This window comes from Pristiophorus japonicus, chromosome 25 (genome assembly GCF_044704955.1).
Source record: "Pristiophorus japonicus isolate sPriJap1 chromosome 25, sPriJap1.hap1, whole genome shotgun sequence".
In the NCBI taxonomy this organism is placed as follows: Eukaryota; Metazoa; Chordata; class Chondrichthyes; family Pristiophoridae; genus Pristiophorus; species Pristiophorus japonicus.
The window spans coordinates 7190091-7214506 of record NC_092001.1 but is presented as its reverse complement, the minus strand read 5'-3'; positions in this window follow the sequence as shown (position 1 = coordinate 7214506).

Below are 24416 nucleotides of genomic sequence, written 5' to 3'. Positions count from 1 at the left end.
TTGATTGTGAGGTGGAGCATGGTGGCGAGGAAAATTGAGATACGCATACGAGAGAGAAGAGAATAGATTATTATACTGATAGAGTTAACGAGGAAGGACAGGATAACAGCATTTTAATTCCAGATGTATTTAATGAACACAATCCAAATTCCACAGCTGCCATTGTTGGATGAGTTCATTTGCCTCTGAATTACTAAACCAGTAACATAACCACTGTGCAACCGTACTCTTAACTTCATCCTTTACCTGTGCAACTGAGTCAGGTGCATGAATAGCCTCCTTCAGCTCTTATGTAACAGGCTTGAGTGGCTAAATGGCCTGCTTCGTTTCCTAAATACAAGGGTCGAGAGCTTGAATCTCATCCTCCTGGATCGATTGGGCTTATATTAACTGGAATTTAGAAGAATGAGAGGGGATCGCATAGAAACATATACAATTCTGATGTGATTGGACTGGTTAAATGCAGAAAGATTGTTCCCAATGTTTGGGAAATCCAGAACCAGGGGCCACAGTCTAAGAATAAGGGGTAAGCCATTTGGAGCGAGATGAGGAGAAACTTCTTCACTCAGAGAATTGTGAACCTGTGGAATTCTCTACCACAGAAAGTTGTTGTGGCCAGCTAGTAAGATATATTCAAAAGGGAGTTGGATGTGCCACTTACTGCTAAAGCGATCAAATGCTATGGAGAGAAAGCATGTATTGTGTACTGATTTTGCATGATCAGCCATCATCATATGAATGGTGGTGCAGGCTCGAAGAGCCAAATGGCCTTCTGCTGTATCAATTTTCTGTTTCTATATTTCTATGTATCCTGTTCATGTCTAATACGCTGCACGGCGTTTAATCAGCCCCTTCTATTGCAATGTAAATGTTTTGAGGGGCCAAATAGTACGTTTCTGTGTAACAATTTATAGGGGCTGAATGACGTCTTCTTCTTTCACTGCTACAGACTCGAAGGACTGAATCGCCTCTATGCGTTCCAGCATAACAGGCTCAAGTGGCTGAATGGACTCCTCCTGTTCTTGTGTAACATGCTCGAGTGGCTGAATGCCCTCCTCCTGTTTGTGTGTAACAAGCTTGAGGGAGTGAATGAATGGCCTCCTGTTCCTGATCAACCAGCCTCTATGGGTTGAATATTCTTCTCCTATTCCTATGTAACCGGCTCGGGAGATTGAATGTCCTCCTCCTTTTCTAGTGCATGAGTATTTATGGGCTTAATGGCATCCTCCTGTTCCTGTGCAAGAGATTCGAGGGGCATAATTGCATTTTACTATTCCTATAAAACTGTCTGGCAAGTGCTGAATGACCCACCACCTGTTCTTTTTTAAGTTACTCGAAAAGCTGAATGGCCACCACCTGTTACTATTTAACATGTTTAAGGGGAGGAATAGCCTGCTCTTTTGTAAAAGGGTCAAGGGCTTGAAAGGCTTCTTCCAGTGCAATAGCCTCACATCATCATCGCCTTCATCATAGGCATTCGCTCGGAATCGAGGAAGACTTGCTTCCACTCTTAGCATGAGTTGGTAGGTGGCTGTACAGTGTAATACGAGAACCACAGTCTCTGTCACAAGTGGGACAGACAGTGGTTGAAGTAAAAGGTGGGTGGTGTCTGGTTTGCCGCACACTCCTTCCACTGCCTGCGCTTGATGTCCGCATGCTCTCGGGGTTGAGACTCGAGCAGCTCAGTGCGCACCCAGATTTACTTCCTCCACTTGGGGCGGTCTTGGCCCAGGGACTTCTAAATGTCATTGGGAATGTCACACTTTATCATGGAGGCATTGAGGGTGTGCTTGTAACGTTTCCACTGCCAACATTTGGCTCGTTTGCCGTGGACGCGTTCCGAGTAGTGTACTTGCTTTGGGTTTCTCGTGTCTGGCATGCAAACTATGTGGCCTGGTCAACGGAGCTGATCATGTGTCGTCAGTGCTTCAATGCAGGGTATGTTTGCCTGGACGAGGACAGTAACTTTGGTGCGTCTGTCCTCCCAGATGATTTGTAGGATCTTGCGGACAAATCGTTGGTGGTATTTCTCCAGCGACTTGAGTTGTCTAATTTACATGTTCCACATCTCTGAACCGTACAGGAGGGAGGGTATTACTACGGCCTGTAGACTATGAGCTTGTTGAAAGTATTGAGGATCTGGTCTTGCAAAACATTTTTCACAGGCGGCCGAAGGCAGCACTGGCACACTGGACGTTGTTGGATCTTGTTGTCAATGCCAGCTCTTGTTGATAGGAGGCACCCGAGATAAGGGAAGTGGTCCACGTGTCCAGGGCCGTACCATGGATGTTGATGACTGAGGGACAGTGCTGTGCGGCGAGGATAGTTTGGTGGAGAACCTTTGTCTTACTGATGCTTATCGCAAGCCCCATGCTTTTCTGCGCGTCAGTAAATACCTCGACAGTGTCCTGGAGTTCAGCTTCTGTGTTTGCACAGACGCAGGCCTCATCCGTGTACTGCAGCTCGTGACAGAGGTTGGGGTGGTCTTGGACCTTGCCAGGAGATGGCGAAGGATGAACAGGTTTCCCCTGGTTCTGTCGTTTATTTCGACTCCAGTGGGGAGCTTGTCGATCGTGAGCTAGAGCATGGCAGCGAGGAAGATTGAGAAGAAGGTTTTGCATTGACGCAGCCCTGCTTGACCCCGGTCCGGACGTGGATTGCATCTGTGATGGATCCGTTGGTAAGGATCGTGGCCTGCATACATCATGGAGCAGGCGACGGATGGTGACATACTTTTGGTGACGTTCGAAACGGAGGAGGACGCTCCTTAGGCTCTCGTGGTTGAGAATGCGAAAGGCATTTGTAAGGTCGAAGAAGCCCATGTTATTTACATTTTTCCTGCAACTGTCGTGCTGCAGAAAATCATGTCCGTTGTGCCTCAGAGGGGGCGAAATCCGCTCTTCAACTTCGTGAGGAGCTCCTCGGCCACAGGGAGAAGTCGGTTGAGGAGGAGGCTAGCGACGACTTTCCCACTGGCTGATGGCAGGGAGATGTCCCTGTAGTTGCTGCAGTTAGACTTGTCGCCTTATTGAAGATGTTCACGATCACTGAATCTCTAAGATCTCCCGGCATGCTCCCCTTCCTCCAGATGAGAGATAGGAGATCATGTAGTCGCGCCAGTAGAGCCTCTCCGTCATACTTCAATGCCTCAGAAAATATTCCATCCGCCCAGGTAGCCTTGTTATTTTTTGCTGTCTTATAGCGTTTTCTACCTCGTGCAGTGTTGGGGTCTCATTGACGTGGTGGCTGGTAGCATTCTGCGGAATGGACTCAAGTGCACTCGTGTCACACATTGGTTTACATCAAATATAAAGCACTGAAAGAGGCTATTCGCCCCAGCCAGTCTTTTATGCTCCACTGGAGCCTCCGCTCAACGTTCCTCCACAGCCTATTCCCTTCTCTCCCATATGCCTGTCTAGCCCCTCCTTAAATACTTCCATTCTATTCTCTTCAACCACTCCATGTGATACCGAGTTCCAAAATCTACCAATCTTTGGGTAAATAAGTTTCTTCTGAATTCCCTATTTTGATTTCATGATGACTATCTTATATTGTTTGCGTTTAGTAATTCTATTCCCCACAAGTGGAATAATGCTCACTGTATCCATTCCATCAAAATCTTTCATAATTTTAAATGTCTCTGTCAGGTCACGCCTCAGCCTTCTTTTTTCAAGCGAAAAGAGACACTGCCTGTTCATCCTTTCCTGATTTGTTTTCACTGGTTGTTCTGGTATAATCCTTGTAAATCTTCTCTGCATCCTCTGCAAGGCCTCTATGTCCCGATTATAATATGGCGACCAGAACTGTATATAGTACTCTAAGTGTGATCTAATGAAGGTTAAACATAGGTTTACCATAATGTCGCTACTTTTCAATTCTGTATATTTAGAAATAAATCAGCGTGTTTGGTTTGCTTTTTTATAGCTTGCTGACCTATGTTTTATTTGTTAGAGTTTTTGCATTTGTACTCTGAAATCACTTTTTTCTGTGCACCTTCCAATAATAAGTGACATCCCTACGTTTCCTACCTAAATGTCACACCTCACACTTATATGGTGTGACATTTATTGGCCAATTATATGCCCATTCTGCAAGTTTATTAATGTCCACTTGTGAGTTGTTGCAATGTTACATAGAAATATAGAAATATAAAAAATAGCTGCAGGAGTAGGCCGTTCGGCACTTCTGCCTGCATCGCCATTTAATAAGATCATGGCTGATCATTCCCTCAGTACCCCTGGATCAGGACGTTCACGTCCAGCACGTGACTAAATGCAGTGTTACCGCTAGGCCCAGAGGAGCAAGGTCATCTCGAGTATAAGTTTAGTGTACACTAGTACATCAGTGTCACATTCACTTCGAGTGGAAGTGTATTCGTACCAATACTAACAGAGGCACACAGTCACCTCGATTGTAAGTGTTTGGTGCCCACAAATACAGGAGAATCACTCTCACCTCAAGTGCAATTGTAATTCTCAGTGTAGGTTTGGAACAACCACCAGAGGAACACGAATACTGTTGTGTATTTCACCCATTGTAACCTGCATGAGACCTGACCATCAGAGGGCCCACCTGGGAGCACAGTATATAAGCAGGCCACCCAGGAGCTCCCCGCACTCTGGAATCTTATTATAGGAGCTAAGGTCACATTTGCTCATTACACACAGCAGTCAATCTCGCCCTTTATTTCGAGTGTAATAATTGGCGACGAGGTATCTAGCAACCGCGCGAAAATGCAAAGAACAGTCTGCATCCTGGAGAAGTTGTTAGAAGCGGACGATTGGGAGGCCTTCGTGGAGAGAATCGACCAATACTTCGTGGCCAACGAGCTGGAAGGAGATTAGAACGCTACTAACCGAAGGGCGATAATGCTAACAATCTGTGGGGCAACAACCTACGGCCTCATGAAGAATCTCCTGGCCCCGGCAAAACCAACAGAAAAATCCTATGAAGCATTGTTGTCCGCTGGTCTGGGAGCACCTAAATCCTCAGGAAAGTGTTCTGCACGTGTGCAAATGATCGGAGGGCCATGATGTGGCGAGCTACCTCACCGAACGAAGGCATGTCGCAGGACATTGTGATTTTGAGGGATTTGTAAAACAAACGGTCAGAGACTTTATTGTATTGGGCATTGGACATGAGACAATCCTTCGCAAACTGTTGACTGTAGAAACTTCAAATCTAATAAAGCCATAACGATAGCCCAGGCATTAATGTCCACCAGGGACAACACCAAGCAGATTTCGCAGAACAAAGAAGTTTCGGCCAACAACTGTGCATAAAATAACGTTGCTTTTGAGCAGAAATGTGCATAGCAGTACATACACGTCGGCTGCTGTGGCCCTATCTTAATTGACCCAGAGTTCGCCATCAACTGTTAATGTGAGGCAGTTAACACCCTGTCGGCACCGTCAATGGCGTGTTAAGCACGAAACATGCATTGGTTGCAGAACAATGGGACACCTGCAACGAATGTGCAGACGAGCTGCAAACCTTGAAAACCCTGTAAACCACCACGTTGCAGAGGAAGATCGATCTACGGAGGATCAGGCTGAATTGGGGACATGGACTCAGGAGGCAGAAGTGTACGAGGTACACACGTTCACGATGAAATATCCACCAATAATGTTGAAAGTTGAAGTGAACGGCATTCCAGTATCTATGGAGCTAGACACGAAGGAAAGACATTCCACAATGAGTAAATAGGCCTTCGAGATGCTGTGGGAAAAAAGGCACAAAGGCCAAATTTCAGCCCCAATCACACCAAAGTAATGACTTATACCAAGGAACTAATCAATATAATTGGCAGTGCAGAAGTCAAAGTCTCCTTTGATGGAACAGTACACGAACTCCCGCTGTGGACTGTACCAGGGAATGGTTCCACATTGTTCTGAATAATTTTACATCGTTCTTCGAGCCTGGCATTGGGATGTTCTCGGGGGTGAAAGTGCTGATCCATTTGGTTGCCGGTACGTGACCCATCCACCACAAGGCACGGGTGGTACCGTACATGATGCGTGAGAAAGTAGAAATTGAGCTGAAAAGGTTGCAACATGAAGGCTTCATCACGATGGTGGAATTCAACGACTGGGTCCAATTGTCCCGTTACTCAAGGAGGATGGCATGGTTAGAATTTGTAGGGACTATACCCGCTACCCAAGGCATAGAAACATAGAAACATAGAAATAGGTGCAGGAGTAGGCCATTCGGCCCTTCTAGCCTGCACCGCCATTCAATGAGTTCATGGCTGAACATGCAGATGACCATTTTGCGACCATGGCTAGAGGGAAGATGGTCACCAAGCTTGAACTGACCTCGGCATACATGACGCAAGAGCTGGAGGAGACCTCGAAAGGCCTCACCTGCATCAACACGCACAAAGGTATGTTTATCTACAACCGGTGCCCATTCGGGATTCAGTCAGTCGCGGCTATCTTCCACTGGAACATGGAGAGCTTGCTAAGGTCGGTTCTTGTACTTGGTCTTCCTGGACGACATATTGCAGCAGGTCGGGACACAATAGATCACTTGATGAATCTGGAGGAGGTTCTTAGTCGGTTGTATCACATTGGGTTCAGATTGAAACGCTCGACGTGTGCTTTCCCGGCACAGGACTTCGAATTCTTGGGAAGAAGAATCGCTGCAGATGGCATCAGACACACTGGCGCCAAGACGGAGGTCAGCAAGAACGCGCAGAGACCACACACCGTGACAGAGCTGCGGTCGTTCCAGCGACTCCTGAAATATTTCCGTAATAATCTACCTGGGTTAAGCAGCCTGTAGAAACCCTACATGCGCTATTGCGCAAGAGAGATCACTGGGTATGGGGGGAGTCACAAGAGGTTGCCTTTCAAAAAGCCAGAAATCTGTTGTTTTGCAACAAATTGCTTGTCCTGTATAACTCTTGCAAACGCGTAGTGCTAGCTTGCAATGCATCGTCATATGGGGTCTGATGTGTGTTACAACGAGCTAATGAATCAGGGATTTTGCAACCAGTCGCTTATGCTTTGCACACAGGAGGTTATCCAAGGCTGAAAGGGCCCACAGCATGGCTGAAAAAGTTGCTGTGGCACGCATCTAGGGGGTAAAAAAAATGCACCAGTACTTAGTTTGCCTCTAGTTTGAGCTTGAAACTGATCACAAGCTGCCCATATCTGAGAACAAAGGGATTAATATCAATGCCATCTTCCACATCCAAAGATGGGCGCTCACGCTGTCCGCATAGAGCTAAGTAATCCACCATACATCGAGAATGAGAACTGTGCAGACGCTCTCAATCGGCTGCCATTGCCCACCACCGGGGTCGAAATGGCACAGCCAGCGGACTTGCTCATGGTCATGGAGAGATTTGAGAATGAGCAGTCCCCTGTTATGGCCCGCCAGATCAGGACCTGGACCAGCCAGCATCCTTTACTGTCCATGGCAAAAAAAAACTGTGTCCACCATGGGAGCTGGTCCAGTGTACCAGTGGAGATGCTTGAAGCGATGAAGCAGTTGCATCATCATCATCATCATAGGCAGTCACTCGGAATCGAGGAAGACTTGCTTGCACTTCCAAAGCGAGTTGTTTGATGGCTGAACAGTCCGATATAAGAGCCACAGACCCTGTTACAGGTGGGACAGACATTCGTCGAGGGAAGGGGTCAGTGGGGCTGGTTTGCCGCGCGCTCCTTCCACTGCCTGCGCTTGGCCTCTTCATGCTCTTTGCATTGAGACTCGAAGTGCTCACCGCTTCCCAAGTAGACTTCCTCCTCCAAGGTCGGTCTTTGGCGAGAGTCTCCCAGGTGTGCCGCACTTTACAAGGGTAGCTCTGAGGGTGTACTTATAACGTTTCCGCTATCCTCCTTTGGCTCATTACGATGAAGGAGCTCCACATAAACATTTGTCTCATATCTGGCATGCATACTGTGTTGCCTGCCCAGCGAAGCAGATCGAGTGTGGTCGGTGCTTCAATACTGGGGATGTTAGCCTGGTCGAAGACACTGATATTGTTGCGCGTGTCCTCCCTGGGGATTTGCAGGATCTTGCGGGGAAATCATTGGTGATATATCTCCAGCGACTTGAGGTGCCTTCTATACGTTGTCCATGTCTCAGATCCATACAGCCCTGCAGACCATGAATTTGGTGTTAGATTTCAGAGTCTGTTCTTCAAAGACTCTTTTTTCAGACGGCCGAAGGCTGCGCTGGCGCACTGTAGGCGATGCTGAATCTCCGCATCAATGTGTGCCTTTGTAGATTAGACGATCCCGAGATATGGGAAATGGTCCACATTGTCCAGGGCCGCGCCGTGGATCTTGATGACTGGAGGTCAGAACTGTGCAGCGGTGACAGACTGGTGGAGGACCATTGTCCTACGGATGTTAAACATAATGCCCATTCTTTCACGTTCCTCAGTGAATACACTGGCTATCTCCTGGAGTTCAGCCTCTGAATGTGCACAAAGGCAGATGTCGTCCGCATACTGCAGCTCAATGACAGGTTGCGGTGATCTTGGACCTGGCCTGGAGGTGGCGTAGGTTAAACAACTTGCCACTGGTTGTGTAGTTTAGTTCTACTCCACCGGGGAGCTTGTTGATTGTGAGGTGGAGCATCGTGGCGAGGAAGATTGAGAAGAGTGTTGGAATAATAAAACAGCCCTGTTTGAGCCCGGTTCGGACGTGGATTGGGTCTGTAATGGATCTGCTGGTAACGATCACGGCCTGCATGTCATCGTGAAGCAGGCGAAGGATGTTGACAAATTTTTGGGGGCATCCGAAATGGAGGAGGATGCTCCGTAGACCCTCACGGTTGAGAGAGTCAAAGGCCTTTGTAAGTTCAAAAAAGTCCATGTATAAGGGCTGCCGCTGCTCCCTGCATTGTACCTGCAACTGACCCGCTGCAAATACCATGTCTATTGTGTCGTGTAGGGGACGAAATCGGCATTGCGACACAGGGAGGAGCAACGCGGCCACAGGGATAAGATGATTGAATAGAACTCGATCGACAAATTTCTCAGTGACTGAAAGCAGGGAGATTCCCTTGTAGTTGCCGCAGTCGGACTTGTCCCCCTCATTAAAAATGGTCACAATCACTGCGTCTCCGAGATCTCCCGGCATGATCTCCTTTCCAGGAAAGAGAGATGAGGTCATTTATCCGCGCCAACAGCGTCTCTATGCCATATTTTAGCACTTCAGTCCGTATTCTATCCGCACCGGTAGCTGTGTTATTCTTAAGCTGTTTTATGACTTTGCCTACCTTGTGCAACCTTGGAGTTTCAGTGAATTGGTGGTGGGACGCATGATGTGGGATGGAATCGAGAACACTCGAGTCAAAAGCAGAGTCTCGATTGAGGAGATCTTCAAAGTGCTACTTCTATCTGGCCCTGACAGCCTCGGTGTCCTTGATGAATGTGTCCCCGTTCTTGGCCAGGAGTGTGGTGGGGCCTTGGGAGTTTGGACAGCAGTGGCCTTGACTGCAGTGAAGAATCCTCGCATATCATGGCTGTCGACCAGTTGTTGTATCTCCTGTGCTTTCTCCATCCACCACCTCTTCTTTAGGTCCCGAGTTTTTTGTTGGATCTGAGCCTTGAGTCGTCTCTAATGCTGTTTTGTAGCTCCCGAGTTGGGCTATTGCTTGAGGCTCAGAAATGCTTTGCGCTTGTGATATATTAGTTCTTCGATCTCCTGATGATTTACATCAAACCACTCCTAGTGGTTTCTGGTTGAGTAACCAAGTGTCTCTTCACAGGCAATGGTTATAGTAGCCTGGAGGGAAGACTAAGCGCTATGGGGATTCAGCATCTCAGGGTCATCAAGGCACGCCAGATTGGCTGTGAGGCACTGGCTGTATAGCGCTGTCTGAGCTGGGTCTCCAAGTGCCCCGGCATTAACTTTTTTGCGCAGCTGCTTCTGATGTCCCCTCTGCTTTGATGATGGATTGGATTAGGCGGTGGTCTGTCCAGCAGTCGTCAGCTCCTGTCATGGCGCGTGTGTGGCGCACATCCTTACTTTGACGATGAAATAGAACGAGGGTGTTGCCACGATGCCTTGTGTTTGTGCCTCTGGCGGAACACGGTGTTCATGATGAGGAGTTCATGTTCTAGACTTTTTGTCAGGAGTAGGGTACCGCTGGAGTTGGCTTTCACGCCTCCCCCATAGGGTTGTGTCATTCCCAACCCTGCCATTAAAATCACCAAGGAGGATCAATTTGTCACCCGTGGGGACACAGGACAAGGATGTCTCGAGGTGGGAATAAAATTCCTCTTTAGCCTCATCCGTTGCATCGAGTGTAGAGGCGAACCCACTGATGACAGTGACATATTGGTTCTGAGATAGGGTGATACACAGAGTCTGTAACCCCGCAGGGCGAGTCTTTGAGGCTGTCGACCAGCTCATTCTTGACGGCAAAGCCGACTCCATGAAGGCGGCATTCTGCCTCTCGTTTCCCTTTCGACAAGAAGGTGTAACCTCCACCAATTTCTTTCAACTGGCCTTCCCCTGGCCGGCGGGTCTCGCTTAGAGCGGCGATGTTAATGTCAAAACGTCTGAGTTCCCGGGCAACTATGGCGGAGCGGTGTTCCGGCCTGTTGCTGTTGGGATTGTCCATGAGAGTCCAGATGTTCCAAGTCCCTAACTTCATACTGACGAAGTGGAAGATGCCTGTGCTTGAGTTCTTTTTATGTGGGGTGGCCGCTGCACACCGGCAACCACACGGGCTTAGCTGAACAAGGTCTTGGTCCAGTGTCAAGGGGGTCCAAGACATCTGGAGACCAGGCACAGCTCGATAAACCGAATTGCCTACGGCGAAGTGTTGGCCGTAATCTCGGCGCAGGTAGCTCTATTGTTGATAGATGGCACGAGGCTTGATTGGGGGGCAGGCATTAGGAAGGTGACTTCCAAAGTTATTTTAAAAGTTATGAATTGATAAAGGTTCCCAATTTATTTCAAACTTTTATAAGAGGTGTTAAGAAGTTTTAAACAGTTTTTAAGAGTTGTTAAAAATCTAAGATGTAAATTAATAATGGATTATAAAAGTTTCCCCGATTTTAAAAGTTTCTGAAAGTTGTTAAAAGTCAAAGATGTAGATGAATAATGGATTTTTAAAAGTATTTCGATTGAGAGTCTAAAATGTAAGTTTTAAAAATACTCCCAATTGTTTAATAAGTTTAAAAGTTGGTTAAAATGTTAAAAATTAATTACACATTGTTTGGGAATATACAATGACGCCACGCTTCGGTCCCTTGAGCCGGGTCAGCGCCGGCCTCGGAGTACATCCATCAGATTAAACACCGGCCTCAGAGTCCCTTCGCCTAATTGCACCTCCCCGGAATCCAGTGCAGTTCCCTTTTGGCACGGGCCGGTGCAGATTCCTTTCACCCCGGATAGAAACGGACAGTGTGGGGTCCCTTCGGCCAGGGTCAGAAGTGGCCAGTACGGGGTGCCTTCGACCAGGGTCAGAAGTGGCCAGTACGGAGTGCATTTGGCCAGGGACCGAAGTGGCTGGTACAGAAAATGTTGAATTTTTGTTTTTTTTGGCCCAGGAGAAGCAGGACTTAGGTCATTTGCCAGCCCATACAAGGCCTCCGGCGATGTCCAGACCGCTCCCCAGCAGCATCCAGCCATTCGGTCCCCCCGACTCCCAGGATGTGGAGGATGTGGCCCGTGGTGCGATCGGGTCCGGGTGGAGTCGGGGTGCTGGTTCCAGGCTGCGGACGGGTGTAAGCAGTTCCACAGCGCAAATACGAGATGTCCCTGCAGGCAGACTATCTATTGTGGCGCAATCCTGTGGTCTTGCCGAAGAAAGGCAGAGACACAGAGACACATTCATATGTGAACTACACAGCACCCACCCAGGCATCGTAATGATGCAAGCCATAGCCACATCCCATGTGTGATGGCCTGGCATCGACTCAGATTTAGAATCATGCGTGTGCCAGTGCAATACTTGCTCTCAGCTGAGCAATGCACGCAGAGAGGCATCGCTAAGTTTGTGGCTGGGGCCCTCCAAAACAAAGGACGAGAATCCATGTAGACTATGCGGGCCCATTTCTAGGCAAAATCCGTTTGGTTGTCGTGGACGCTTACTTAAAATGGATTGAACGTGCAATAATATCTGTGAGCACGTCCACTGCCAACATTGAAAGCCTACGAGATATGTTTGCCACACACGGCTTGCCTGATGTCCTAGTAGGCGACAATGGGCTATGCTTCACCAGTGCTGAATTCAGGGAATTCATGACAAGCAAAGGGATCCAACACGTCACATCTGCCCCGTTCAGGCCCGCATCCAACGGCCAGTCAGAACGGGCAGTTCAGACTGTAAAAAAACGCTGGAAACGAGTATCAGAAGGCGTGCCGCGTGCTGCTCAGCTACTGCACCAAACCCCACTCACTCACCTGGGTTCCCGCAGCCGAGCTGCTCATGAAAAGGGTACTTAAAAAAAGGCTCTTTCTTGTTCACACTGATCTCCATGATCACATGGACGGCAAGCGGCATCAACAAAGTGTGTGCCATGACCGCGCAAATTTGACACGTGATATTGAGATCAATGATACTGTGTTTATGGTCAATTATGCCCAGATATTTACATTATACATCAATGATTTAGATGAACGAATTGAGTGTAATATCTCCAAGTTTACAGATGATACTAAGCTGGCTGGCGGTGTGAGCTGCGATGAGGATACTAAGAGGCTGCAGGGTGACTTGGAGAGGGTCGGTGAGTCGGCAAATGCATGGCAGATGTAGTATAATGTGGATAAATGTGAGGTTATCCACATTGGTGGCAAAAACATGAAGGCGGAATATTATCTGAATGGCAGCAGATTAGGAAAAGGGGAGGTGCAACGAGACCTGGGTGTCATGGTTCATCAGTCATTGAAAGTTGGCATGCAGGTGCAGCAGGCGGTGAAGAAGGCATAGGTACGCTGGCCTTGATAGCGATGGGATTTCAGTATAGGAGCAGGGAGAGTTTGCTGCAGTAGTACAGGGCCTTGGTGAGGCCTCAACTGGAATATTATGTTCAAATCTGCTCTGCTAACCTGAGGAAGGATGTACTTGATATTGTGGGAGTGCAACTAAATTTCACCAGACTGATTCCCGGGATGGCAGGAATGACATATGAGGAGAACTAGGATCGTCTGGACCTGTATTCACTGGAGTTTAGAAGGATGAAAGTGGATCTCATAGAAACATAGAAAATTCTGACGGGACTGGATAGGGTAGATGCAGGAAAAAAGTTCCCGATGTTGGGGATGTCCAGAACCAGGGGACACAGTGTAAGGCTCAGGGCTAAGCCATTTAAGACTGAGACGAGGAGGATCTTCTTCACTCAGATAGTCGTTAACTTGTTGAATTCACTACTGCAGAGAGTGGCTGATGACAGTTAATTTGATAGATTCAAGAGGGAGTTAGATATGACCCTTATGACTAAAGAGATCAAGTGGTATGGAGAGAAAGCTGGAAAGGGGTAGTGAGGTGAATGATCAGCCATCATCTTATTGAATGGTGGTGCAGTCTCGAAGGGCCATATGGCCTACTCCTGCACCTATTTTCCATATTTCTAAGTTTCTATGAACATGTTTCCAAATGGCTTGCTGGCACAGTCACAGCCGAAAACATTTGGACCAAATCAACATTCACCAATATTTACGAACAACCCAAAGAAGATACCACCAACTTTGACCCTCAAACGCACAGACAATTGTCAACCGACATCATTGTTGACCACGAAACCGAACTCATCATCCCCACCAACCTGCAAGGCCGGCTGCCCAACAGCTCAGTGAAGACCCAGATCATCTCACCTTGTAAGTAACAAATTATGACCACAGGAGATTGATGTTGTGTATTTAAACCTTTGTCACGTGCATGACTCCTACCCACCAGAGGGCACACTTGTTGGAGTCCCAAGGGATCCCAGCATCCCGTGGGAGCACAGTATACCCACGAAGTGCCTGCGCTCTGGAATCTTATTAAAGCAGCTAAGTTCACACTTGCTGATTACACACAGTATTCGGACTCACCCTTTATTATGAGTGTAATGGTTATCTTCAAGGTCATAACAATGCGGTCATCGCCAGCAGCGCAAAGATTTAGTTCTCCAGCTGTTCTGGAGGGTTTTGAGCAAACAGACTGAGTCAAGAATAGGGTCAGGACGTGTTGGGCTATGGGAACTGCCTTCATTGCTGCTGCAGTAACAGGCTCAGCAGCATTCTGGGAGATTGCAGTTTCTAATTGTAAAGAAGATTTTATTTGAGCACGTTTTTTTCAATCTTTCCAATTCCACTTTCACTTATTTATTTAAGCTGCAGAATCAGACGAAAACAACTTATCTCGCTCTATTTGTGAAGTGACAGTAACTAATGCTAAGAGTGAGTTAACCTGATTGACTGTTTGGAGGATTGACGTTTGGATACATAAAGGTTTCCTCCCACAGCCTCAGACGTGTGCCTGTCAGAATATTTCAGAACCGGCAGAGTACATACATTCTCACCGAATATGGGTCAACCATCGATGCTGCGGATAAATTACCCGACACTCGCAGCTGTCGGTGTAGCAGGTGAGCCATGTTAACCTGTTTGTTATTGATCTATGTGCACTGACTCCCTGTTCTTACCACATGTTGGATAAGAATACTTGTTTTCTCGATAGCAGCATTACAGGGTCGGTAGAGACAGGAACCATCTCATTGAACCGCCTGTCCACAATTTCTGCATTCTGCTCAAGCCGATAACTTTAATGTAGTTACAATATTCTCTGAAGCTACAGCACAAGGATTTTAGCTGATTTATTGAATGTCTTGTTGCGCCGTGAGCACTGCAGCAGCTCATTAATATATGTGGTTCGGTTTTGAGTTAAGAGGTCCATTACTAATCATGTTCCACAAAGCTCCATGCTGACAATAACACCGAATGAAGCAAAATGCACTCAACAGGTATCTCCATATATATTTCAATCAGACACTCCAACATTATTTCTCTCTTATCTTTTTCTTACAGCGAACTTGATGACAATTGTTATTTTATCCCGAGGAAATTGCGACCTTTCAAGTGTATCTCTGTCTACATGGTGGCCATGGCATCAGTGGATCTATTGGTCATGATCTTCAATGTAATGGTGCACCATATTTTCAGTAATCACTATCCACTTTCTTTCCTGTTGCACACTCCCGTGTGTAAACACATTCTATACATAACTGCTGTCAACCTTGATTTGTCCGTTTGGTTCACCGTCTCCGTCACATTTGACCGACTTGTGGTTATCTGCTGCCAGAATTTTAAAACAAAATATTGCACCGAGAGAACTGCGGCCGCGGTTGTAACAGCTTTCGCAGTCGTCATCCTTTTAAAGAGCCTCCCTCTTTTGTTTGCATTTGAACCTGATAAAATAATTAACCAGGTGAAGTGGGGCTGCCGGATAAGTGTGGCTTTTTTTCCTCATCTCCAGATGCGTACGTCTGGTTTCACAACGCCCGGGGCGTTTGGCTTCCTTTTACTTTAGTTACCATTTTAAATTATTTGACAATTAGACGTATTTTAGTGGCAAATAGATCACGCAGGGAACTCCGTTGTCACAATACTGAGAATTACAATGATACAGAGATGGAGAGATGAAGGAAGTCCATCATTTTACTCTTTGCTATATCGGGCAGTTTTATATTGTTGTGGCTGACAGATGCCGTGAGCTTGGTAACTCCGAGGCTGGCAACCATGAATTATTACCGAGGAGATCGCACAAAACCTGGATATATCGCCGCAGAAATAGGAACAATGTAAAGTTTTTGAATTGCATTCAAAACCCGTTTATATATTTAGCAACCCAGAGAAAATACAGAGAAGAGCTGAAGACCGGGGTGAAATCTCCCTGGACAATTATTCTGAGATTAGTTAGAAAAAGTGAGTAAAAGTTTCAATTCAAAAGAAACCTGTCTCGTCACGAAGCTCAACTTAACCTCCGTTTCCACAGTAGAATGTACTTTGTTTCCGCTCATTGGAAAAATTGATGCGATCTTGTGTGAACTTTTAATCGATTGTGTAATATGTGTTTGCATTGCTTTACATGTTCATGCTTGTTTCGCTGATTAAACATAATCTATTCCTGCAAATGTAGCACAGTTGACGTTCAGGGATCAAGGATAACAATGATGAGATTGAGCAGTAGTGCCAGACATGTGGACAACAGAGGAATCCGCCTTACACTGCAGATACTGGGCTCGGTCGCCCCATTTAATAATCATCAATAAAGTTTAATTCGATGCCGAAACAATCAAAGTTCTTGCGATCGTCGATATTGGTAACTTTCCTGTAAGTTTCGTGTGAATAATACAGGCGCAGGTCTCTGAATTCGACACCATTCCTAATTGACAAATAGAGCGAACTCTTGTACCGTCATCAGTGTTCAAATGGAGGAAATAGTCGGAACGCTGTCCATCGATGTGACCTTTCACCTCTTGTGTCCCAGATACTGACTGGTGTTTCTCACTCACCACAAAGACGGTGTCTGCTCTTGTATTGTGCTGTGGATAAAAATACCATGAGTAATATTATTGATATTATGCAACAAGACACTCCCCAAAAACCAGTAAAGGAAGGTTAAAATAAAATTATTTATTGCATTGGCTTTATTAGTAAAGGATGAAATCCAAGCAATATTGAGAAAGGATCTTGGCTCAGAAACTCAAGATGTAGAATCAGTCTGTGTGGAGCTAAAGAGCACCAAGGGGCAGAAAACATTGGTTGGAGTTGATTATTGACCTCCAAACAGTAGTGGTAGTGTAGGGGACGGCATCAAACAGGAAATTAGAGATGCATGTAGCAAGCGTACAACAGTAATCGTAGGTGACTTTAATCCATATATTGACAGGCCAAATCAAATTACTAATGATAACGTGGCAGATGAATTCCTGGAGTGTGTACGAGATGGTTTTCTCGATCAGTATGTTCAGGAGCCTACTAGAGAACAGGCTATCCTTCATTGGGTAGTGTGTAATGAGAAGGGGTTACTAACAGTCTTGTTGTGCGGGGTCCTTTAGGGAAGAGTAACCATAACATGACCGAAAATGGAACGTTAAGTAATCCAATCAGAAACTAGGGTGCTAAATCGAAGTGAACAAATCTACGAAGGTATGAGAAATCAATTGGCTATGATAGATTGGGAAGATTTATTAAAAGGCATAAAGGTGGAGAGGTATTGGCTAAGATTTAAGGAACGAATGAATGAATTGTAACAGCTATACATTCCTTTCTGGCGTAAAAACACAAAAGGAAAAGTGGCCCACCCATTGCTAACAAAAGAAATTACGGAGAGTATTAGATCCAAAGAGGAGTTACACAAAGTTGACAGAAGAATTAGCAAGCCTGAGGATTGGGAGCACTTTAGTATTTAGCAAAAAATGACCAGGAGATTGATTATGAGGGGGAAAATGGAGTATGAGAATAAATTTGCAAGGAAAATAAAAACCGACTGTAAAAATTTCTACAAGTACGTAAAAAGAAAATGTATAGTGAAGACAAATGTAGGTCCTTTACAGGCAGACACGGGAGAATGTGTAATGGGGAACAAGGAAATGGCAGAACCATTACATAAATACTTAGGTTCTGTCTTGAAAGGGGATGAGAATTACGTCCCAGAAATGCTAGGGAACCAAGGATTAGTGATAAGGAAATTATTATTCGTAAGAAAATAGTGTTGGAGAAACTAATGGGACTGAAGGCCGATAAATCCACAGGGGCTTATGATCTGCATTCCAGAGTGCAAACATATGTAGCCATGGAATTAGTAGATGCGCTGTTTTTCATCTTGCAAAATTCTATACATTATCTTAAAGTTCCTGCAGATTGGACGGTGACAAATGTAACCCTACTAGTTAACAAAGGAGGGAGAGAGGAAACGGGGACCTACAGAACGATTTGCCTAACATCAATAGCAGGGAAAGTGCTAGAGTCTATTATAAAGGATGTGATAACGTGACACTTAGATAATATCAACGGGATTAAACAATGTCAACATGGATTTATGAAAAGAAAATCACGTATGACAATCCTACTTGAGCTTTTTGAGGATGTAATTGACAGAATATATCAGTGAAAATCAGTGGATATAATTATTTGGATTTTCAGAAGGCCTTTGATAAAGTCCCAGATAAGAGACTAGAGTTTAAAGCACATAGGATGGGGGGAATTTATTCGCATGTATTGAAAATTGGTTAACTCACAGGAAACGGTGTGTAGGAATAAACTGGTCTTTTTCGGGGTGGCGGCAGTGATTAGTTGGATAACAAATGGATCAGTGCTTGAGCCCCAGCTATTCACAATACATATATAAAAATTGGATGAGGGAACTTAATGTAATATTTCCAAGTGTGCTGATGACACAAAACTAAGTGGGGTTGTGAGTTGTAAGGAGAATGCAAAGACGCTGCAAGGCGATTTAGATAGCTTACGTGAGTGGGCAAACACATGGCTGATGCAGTATAACGTGGATAAATGCGAAGTTATCCATTTTGGTAGGAAAAATAAAAGTCCAAAGTATTATGTAAATGTTGATGGCTTGGGAGTGTCGATGTGCAGAGGGACCTGGGTATCCATCTATAGCAGTCATTGAAAGCAAACCTGCAGGTGCAGCAAGCGGTTAGGAAGGCAAATGGTATGTTGGCCTTCATTGCAAGAGGATTTGAGTAAAGTATTAAGAATGTCTTACTACACATGGTGAGACCGCGCCTGGAGTATTGTGCGAAGTTTTGGTCCCCTTACCTAAGCAATGATGTACTTGCCATAGAGGGAGTGCAGCGATGTTTCACCAGACTGATTCCTGGGACGGCAGGACTGCCGTATGAGGAGAGATTGGGTCGAATCGATCTATATTCACTCGAGTTTATTAGAATGAGAGGAGATCTCATTGAAGCATATACGTAGCTGACTGGGTTGGTAGAATGGATGTGGGGAGAATGTTTCTCCTGGCTGGGAATTCTAGAACAAGGAGTGACAGTCTCAGGATATGGGGTACGAATTTCTGGACCGAGATGAGGAGAAATCTTTTCACTCAGAGGGTGTTGAACTTGTGGAATTCTCTACCACAGAAGGATGAGGAGGCCAAATCAATGAATATATTTAAGTGTGAGATGGATATAATTATAGAAACAAAAGGTATCAAGGGGTATGTTGAGAAAGCGGGAATATGGTGTTGTGAAAAAGGGTCAGCCATGATCATATTGAATGACGGTGTAGACTCCAAGGGCCCAATGGCCTACTACTGCTCCTAATTTCAATGTTTCTAGTACAGTTCATGCATGTGATCTGTCAAAAACAGTGCCAAAATACCGGCTAAAATAGAATCGATATTAAGTAATCTGTGTTTGGTTGAACATTTGCAGACGGTGAGATGCATCTTTGTAATTAACGACTCATGATGTGGTTGCACATTCTTCCAAAGAATAATTAAATAATCCCATCATGACTGACTCAGTTACAAATTGTCCATCGGTGATCTCGCCCGATTGTTTTAGAAACGCCTAGGAATGGGAGCGGACTCTCAATGGGAAGGAGCTCAAGGGTTTGGATGGACTGTGATCGATACGAATCCAAAACTGAATTCATAGAAAATTCATGTTCAGGCGGATAAATCGATGATGGAATAAACATAAATTTGGATTTTATAGATATAGGCATAGATCACAAAAATAAAAAAGTAATGATGAATCTTTGCACAAATATGTCGAGGCCACTGTGTGAACGCTAGCTACAGCTTTGGCCCCGCATTGCGGAAAAGTCCTTAAATCCACTGAGAGTGGGCAGTCTAGATTGACCAGGATGTTGCTGTGGATCAGAACTATACTGACTACAGGACGAGTTATGGGTCTTATTGCAATAGTGCAGTGGAAAATATGAGGCGATTTAATAGAAGTTTAAAACATTCTGAATAGTTTCGGAGAACAATGAGGGAGCGATTATTCCAGGTAGTTAGGATATCAGTGATAAAGTGTGATCGACTCAAAGTTGGCACAAAAGGAATAAGCAGAGGGTTTAGCTGAAACCTCTTCATGCAAATGGTTGCTGGCGCATGGAAAGTTTGTCTCAGGAAATATTTAAAAGAAAATTAGATGATTATTTGAAGCAGAGGAAGACAAAAGACGAAGGAGAGAGAAAGGAAGACAGTGTGGCTAGTTTTTGATCGCTGTATCAATTGACCTCCTCCCGCCCAGTATCTAGGTTTTGTCGTGTTTTTTCAGTTGGTATCAATTTAATTTCTATTTATTTGTCAGATAACTTCATCCCAGTTGAGCATCTATTCAATAAAATATTAAAAATAAGCAGATAATAAGGGAGATCCCAGAGGTTCAATAGTCACCCGTTGCTTACATTTGAACGTTTGACGATGACCTACTTTCATTTTGTAATTTGCTTTCTGTGCAGAGCAATTTCTTCCAGCCCATCCCATAAAATCTCACCGTTTGTAGATGTATAACCTTGTCCTCTGCTTCGCTGAAATCCGACTGGTTCATTCCACTTGCATTTTCCCCGCCCTACAGGAAAGGGATGTTGTCAGAAAATCGAGCTGATTAATTAAAGTTGAAACACCGTCGCTCTAACCAATATGATTCCCTTTTACATTGCTCCTCTCCCAGGTGCTCACCCACGAGAGCTCTGCCGGCCTTATTTTAAAAACTGGTATTATTTCAACCACTGTCGCATCCTCAGAAATCTTCCCTAATTGAGGAAACTTGCATAAGTGCCAGTAAACCGTCAGTCCTGTCAGTCCCCATTCCTTTATGTCGGGGGATTGTGTCCCTGGATTCCAGGTTCTCATTCTATTTGTTTGAACACTGTAACTACATTTAAAACCTCGCTTGATCACTTTCGCTCAAACATACACTGCTCAATGAGTCACTTGTGTGCATTCCGAATCCTGAGCAAATTGCTTTTGTTATTCCTTACAATCTACCTGCTCCATTTGTTGGATAATTAAAAAGTCTTTTACAATCCTTAATATTACTCCCGACTTAATGCCTTCTATTATTTTTCAGATGGACAAATACATTTTAATTCCACACCTTCTAACACTTTCTTAATAACTGTCCGCTTGTCTATTCCAGCGCTGGGATCTCCGAAATCTGCACCACGGCTAGAATCTCACACCCACAGCGGGTTGATTGTAAGAATATTATGGGTGATCTTCCTCAGCTTTCAGTCCATTGACGTGAATGGGTGAAGGACCACGGCCAGTAAAGTGGCAGGGAATCACAGAATTAGAAAGCACAGCAGGAGACTGTGCGGGTAGTCGTGCCACTGCAGGCTGTTTGAAATAGCAATACAATTAGTCCAACTCCCCTGCGCTTTATCCACAGCCCAGCAAACCAATGCTATTCAATGAATATCCAATTCCCATTTGAACATGACTATTTTTATAAAGTTGTCAGCAGTGGCTCTGTGTATTTCTCTCGCATCTGAAGCAGAAAGTAGTGGGTTAAATTCCCGCCCCAGAGACCTGACCACAAAATCTATGTTGACACTTCCATGCAGTACTGAATGTATGCTGTACTGTCTGACGTGCCGTCTTTCGGATGGAAACGTGGCCCGTCTGTTCTCTCACATGGACATAAAAGTTCACACAGCACTAGTTCAAAGAAGAGCAGAGGAGTTCGCCACATTTCCCAGGAAAATATTCATCCCACAAACAACATGATTGAGCAGATTATCTACTATATGTCAAACCTTGCTCTGCACAAATTTATTCCATGTTTCCTATATTACAACGGTATCTGCACTTCAAACGTAACTTATTGGCTGTGAAGCGATGTTGGATGTCCTGGGTTCGTGAAAGGCGTGTATATGTGCAAGGTCTTATTTTTTTAATTATCCAAGCCTTTCAGGCAATGCATTCCAGATCCGAACAGCTCACTATGTATAAAAAAATCTCCTCATCTCGTCAATTACATTAAATATGTGTCCTCTAATTACTGTCCCTCCCACCTGCAGAAATAATGATTTTTTAGTTACTCAAAACCCTCAGAATTTTGAACCAATCTCCCGTGAACATTCTACACAGTATTGAGAACTATCTCAGTTTCTGTCCACGTCGTCAATTTTCATGTATTTCACCTGTTGCGTGCGAGGACTGAATGAGACCTCACATCCAAATCACTCCACCCATACAAGATCTCTTTCTTGCTCAGATTAAGGCACGTCTTTAGGTTTTAGCCTATAATCAACAAAATAGGATTAAGCAAAATGCATTTTAAGTTTGTCAAGCAATTCCCTTTTGAAACGGATCGAATTTCGTCCTTTAACGACATTATCACATTCGCTGTTAACTCACATCCATGCCTTTGTAACTCTAGACTTGACTAATCCAAAGCATTCCTGGCTGGCCTCCCACATTCTACACTAAGCAAACGAGAGGTGATCCAAAAACATGTCTGCCCGTGTTCCAAGTCGCACCAAGTTCCGATCACCCACCACACCTGTGCTCGCTGACCTACATTGGCTCCTTTTGAAGCAAAGCATCGTTTTCAAATCCCTCCATCGCCTCAGCCTGCCTGGCTCTGTAATCTCCTCCAGCCCCGCTGCCCGCAGACATGTCTGCGCTCTTTAATTCTAACCTCTTAAGCATCATGATTATGATCATCAATCATTGTGTTCTATGCATTCTGTTGCTTCGGCCCAATCTCTGAAGATCCCGGCCGAAAGCTCTCTGCCTCTCTGCCTCTCTTTTCTCGATCAAGATGCTCTTAACGCCGACCACTTTTGCCAAGGTTTTGGTCACCTGCCCTAAGTTTTCCTTATGGGTGTTGCTGACATTTTTTTTAAATCTCATAATGATCCTGTGAAGGGTATTGGGAGATATCACTTCTTTAAAGATGCTGTGTAAATATACGTTATTGCGTTTCTTGTTAACATAATTTCACCGATTGGTATTTAATTGCTGAAAACAAAATGTGTTAGATATTTTATTAATTCAAGTGAATCTTCCCCCCTCTATTGATTTGTGCGACACTTCCCACGTTCCTTCTCACCATGACCCCTCCCCCCACTCCCCACCGCCATCTCCTCGTTCCCTTCGTTTTCATTGGATCTTACATTCCGCCGATTCCATACCACGTGTTCCCACCCTCTGCCAATTCACGATCTGCCCTATATTCAAGAATCTCCCCTCGAATATTAGAGGGATAGAGTTCAAATTAAATGTATTATTTGTCACAAGAAGTGTTGAGCTTACATAATTTGGATTGCTGGTAATAAAATCAAAGCAATCACATGTCTGCGCTTTATAGATTACACTGCTCAGCAGCAGAGATTTTAGGAAATCACAATTCCAGTTGAGAAGAAATGTTAGAAAACGTTGCTTTCTCTCTTTAGAAAAAAGGATAAATCCTGATGATGTAATATCAGTTTTACAGTTACTAAGAGAATGCGCAAATGGCTCAAATATTTCACATTAACAAGGAGTTCATTCATAAATATCGATAAATTCAAAATGTGAAATTAAAATTTACAAATGACGCAGGGCAGAACATTGCAGCTCATTGGGTAACTGCATTCTCTATGTTAACTACCGATTATCCAGGAGGGTGATTCAGCACAAACCTATACACATGGCACAGAAATGCTGGATTGCACATTTTGAGAGTTAAACGGACTGACGTGCGCTAATACCCTGCTGCACTCTGGGAGTTGTAGTCCACACATGACAGACACTCAGAATGAGCTGAAGCATTGTGGGAATATGGTACTAATCTGAGCTGCGTGATTTGGAAGTTGCAGCAAAATATAAGAATCCGGCTCCAGAAAGAGCAGTAAGATTTGCGGAGAAAGTACTGGAGGAATTTCTCACAGATAATTGCTGATAATCTCCTAATGTTATGTTTCAATTCTAATTTTCAATGTTATTATGAATTTATAACCTTACTACTTATTGTAAGAATTGGATATAGTGCTCAATGCGGTTCAATTTAACGAGTAGAAATAAAAAGAACAAGTTATAACTTTCTGTTTGATTCAAATTTCTCTTGAAGGAACTAACCCTACCTAACTGTTTGTGCTAACTGATGAGAAAGGCCATATGGGAGGTTCAGGTGAATGTGTGTCTATGTCCAATTTATTAGGGACGCATTTGAAAAATGTACAATCTAAACTGGAAGTCGCTACCAGATCATCCAATCATAGAACCATGGAATTATACAAAACAGAAGGAGGTAATTCAGCCCATTGTGCCTGTGCCACCTCTTTCAAAGAGATAAACAATTAGTCTCATTGCTTTGCTACTTCCCCAACGCCCAACAACATTATATTTTTCAAGTAATTAGCGAATTCCCTTTTTAAATTGTTGTTGAGTTTCCTTCCACCATCCTTTCCGGCAGTCTGTTCAGCTTATGATCAATCTCTAGGTATTTATTTTTCCTCATGTATCCTCTTGTTCTTGTACAAATTACAGGAAATATG